The following is a 3,886-nucleotide window of genomic DNA, read 5'->3' as shown; positions in this document are numbered from 1 at the left end:
TAGTCTATAGTCTAGTCTATAGTCTAGTCTATAGTGTAGTCTATAGTCTAGTCTATAGTCTAGTCTATAGTCTAGTCTATAGTCTAGTCTATAGTCTAGTCTATAGTCTAGTCTATAGTCTAGTCTATAGTCTAGTCTATAGTCTAGTCTATAGTCTAGTCTATTGTCTAGTCTATAGTCTAGTCTATAGTCTAGTCTATAGTCTAGTCATAGTCTAGTCTATAGTCTAGTCTATAGTCTAGTCTATAGTCTAGTCTATAGTCTAGTCTATAGTCTAGTCTATAGTCTAGTCTATAGTCTAGTCTATAGTCTAGTCTATAGTCTAGTCTATAGTCTAGTCTATAGTCTAGTCTATAGTCTAGTCTATAGTCTAGTCTATAGTCTAGTCTATAGTCTAGTCTATAGTCTAGTCTATAGTCTAGTCTATAGTCTAGTCTATAGTCTAGTCTATAGTCTAGTCATAGTCTAGTCATAGTCTAGTCATAGTCTAGTCATAGTCTAGTCATAGTCTAGTCATAGTCTAGTCATAGTCTAGTCATAGTCTAGTCATAGTCTAGTCATAGTAGTCATAGTCTTATCATAGTCTAGTCATAGTCTAGTCATAGTCTAGTCATAGTCTAGTCATAGTCTAGTCTTGTCTAGTCATAGTCTAGTCATAGTCTAGTCTATAGTCTAGTCTATAGTCTAGTCTATAGTCTAGTCTATAGTCTAGTCTATAGTCTAGTCTATAGTGTAGTCTATAGTGTAGTCCATAGTTCAGTCTATAGTCTAGTCTATAGTCTAGTCTATAGTCTAGTCATAGTCTAGTCATAGTCTAGTCATAGTCTAGTCAAAGTCTAGTCATAGTCTAGTCATAGTCTAGTCATAGCCTAGTCTATAGTCTAGTCATAGTCTAGTCATAGTCTAGTCATAGTCTAGTCATAGTCTAGTCATAGTCTAGTCTAGTCTAGTCATAGTCTTATCATAGTCTAGTCATAGTCTAGTCATAGTCTAGTCATAGTCTAGTCATAGTCTAGTCATAGTCTAGTCATAGTCTAGTCATAGTCTAGTCATAGTCTAGTCATAGTCTAGTCATAGTCTAGTCATAGTCTAGTCATAGTCTAGTCATAGTCTAGTCATAGTCTAGTCATAGTCTAGTCATAGTCTAGTCATAGTCTAGTCATAGTCTAGTCATAGTCTAGTCATAGTCTAGTCATAGTCTAGTCATAGTCTAGTCATAGTCTAGTCATAGTCTAGTCATAGTCTAGTCATAGTCTAGTCATAGTCTAGTCATAGTCTAGTCATAGTCTAGTCATAGTCTAGTCATAGTCTAGTCATAGTCTAGTCATAGTCTAGTCATAGTCTAGTCATGGTCTAGTCATAGTCTAGTCATAGTCTAGTCATAGTCTAGTCATAGTCATAGTCTAGTCATAGTCTAGTCTATAGTCTAGTCCATAGTCTAGTCCATAGTCTAGTCTATAGTCTAGTATATAGTCTAGTCTATAGTCTAGTCTATAGTCTAGTCTCTATAGTCTAGTCATAGTCTAGTCATAGTCTAGTCTAGTCATAGTCTAGTCTAGTCATAGTAGTCATAGTCTAGTCATAGTCTAGTCATAGTCTAGTCATAGTCTAGTCATAGTCTAGTCATAGTCTAGTCATAGTCTAGTCATAGTCTAGTCATAGTCTAGTCATAGTCTAGTCATAGTCTAGTCATAGTCTAGTCATAGTCTAGTCATAGTCTAGTCATAGTCTAGTCATAGTCTAGTCATAGTCTAGTCATAGTCTAGTCATAGTCTAGTCATAGTCTAGTCATAGTCTAGTCATAGTCTAGTCATAGTCTAGTCATAGTCTAGTCATAGTCTAGTCATAGTCTAGTCATAGTCTAGTCATAGTCTAGTCATAGTCTAGTCATAGTTTAGTCATAGTCTAGTGATAGACTAGTCATAGTCTAGTCATAGTCTAGTCATAGTCTAGTCATAGTCTAGTCATAATCTGGTCTACGATACTATGCTCTAATAGATAGTTAGTTCCTTTGTTGTCTCTTTCGTGTTGACTACTTTCTGACTTCTATTCTATTTTCTTTTATTGTCAAAACTTATCACTCTACCTCCTTCAGTTGTAAGATTTCAGTGTTGTATATCCAATTTTAAGCGTAATACATCTATGCAAACTAAACGGTATGTTGGCATGTTGGCATTACAATAAATATTTCTCTAGTATTTGTTCAACAGCTGAAAAATAAAACACACCAACAAATAAATCATACAAATTTTTGACACTCTGATTATAGATACGCTCTAGAGAATGTACAGTCAGTATTGGAAATATACAAACATAAAGACAGCAACAAATAAACGATGATTATTATTTATTATGTTAAAATACAATATTTGATGTTTGATCATTTGTTATGCAAAAAACATCATAGATTCAATTTTTTCCAACTTTTGGGCAGGAAACCTCTTTTTTCCTCCCGTTTCGTATTGCTATGGTTTCGATTTGTGTTTCACATATATATTCGCAAAAAATTTGGTAAAAAACATTATATTTGGAAACAAAGAAAAAAGTGTCAATGGGGTGTTGTCAAAATGACAGTTATTTATATTTTTCATAAATTTATTACTTTTCTAAACAATAGACACATAAATTTTGTATAAACTGTCAAAATATACAAAATATTAAAAAGTTAAATTTAAATGATGTTTGTGTTACCATTGTCATTTGTTGGGTTTTTTTTTTTTTTCGTTGATGTTTCTTATTTTGTATGGCTTTCAGGTGGGTGTTAAATAAATAAAATGCTAAATTATTTATTTATTTATTAACAATAAAAACAACAAAATAAGGTGTTGTATTACAATGAACAATATATTGAAAAATGAATTAGCTTGTCAACAAGGAAAAATATCAAATTAAATTTATTGCAATTGTTAATAATTCTTTTGTTTTAAGGGAATTAACTATGAGATCATTTATTCGTTTTGGGATATCAGGCCTGTAGCGCTGATTGTTTTTTCGTTCTCTGATTTCACTTTATATGATAGTAAGAGTATATTTAGGTCTTCAGGAGCTACCGAATTATTTTCCCAAATATAATGTTTTCTTAAACCACTGTACATTCTCTAACCCCTTTGACCCAGAAATTAATAAACAATTTTTGTAAAACACCCTCTTAAGATAAAAATGACATTTAACATGAAATATCTGCCCTTAATAGTTTCTCATGTAAAGCAAAATTAAATCTCTAAAACTTAACATAATTTAAACTATAAATTATAGAGCAGACGGTCAACATCTTATAAATGGTGTTGTTTACCTTTACATGATCATGCTTGTCTACAGTTTAAATTTTTCATTTATAAAATAAAAATAAAATTTATTTTTTTTTTTTTGGTAAATTAATTTAAAACATTTATAGTCCACTGTGAATATAAAAATAATTTTAATTTTTAGTATACCATTTATATATTATGAAATTTTATAAAAGCTTTTTAATGGATTTTATCGCTTCTATTAAAATACCTTTTTTAAACACCCCACTACATTACGAAATTTACATAATTCATGTTCATCACAGAGTGAGAGACCACACTCACGCACGCAAAATAGTGGTGGCCACAAAAAAAAACACATTTAAAAATGTAACATAATTTATATTGTTAACTTACTTAATTAAAATAAATAAATTAAAATAAAAAACTTTTGGGGAAATTTAGCAGAGTGGTGAAAACGGCTATGGCATGCTACTATATAATTTTGAGATTTTCATGATAAGAGTTCTAATCTTGCTTTGGAGGAGATCCTATGTATACTTCCACACGGACCCGATGAAGTCCATTTTTATCCGCTTTGAAATCGGAGTTTTGAACAAAGCAACAACTTAACCAACACAACCAGCAACACCAAATCA

This window comes from Lucilia sericata, unplaced genomic scaffold, assembly GCF_015586225.1.
Source record: "Lucilia sericata isolate MDLA Ls3-8-SP2 unplaced genomic scaffold, ASM1558622v1 Contig000730F_arrow, whole genome shotgun sequence".
Classification (NCBI taxonomy): Eukaryota; Metazoa; Arthropoda; class Insecta; order Diptera; family Calliphoridae; genus Lucilia; species Lucilia sericata.
Note: the sequence above shows the minus strand (reverse complement) of the source record.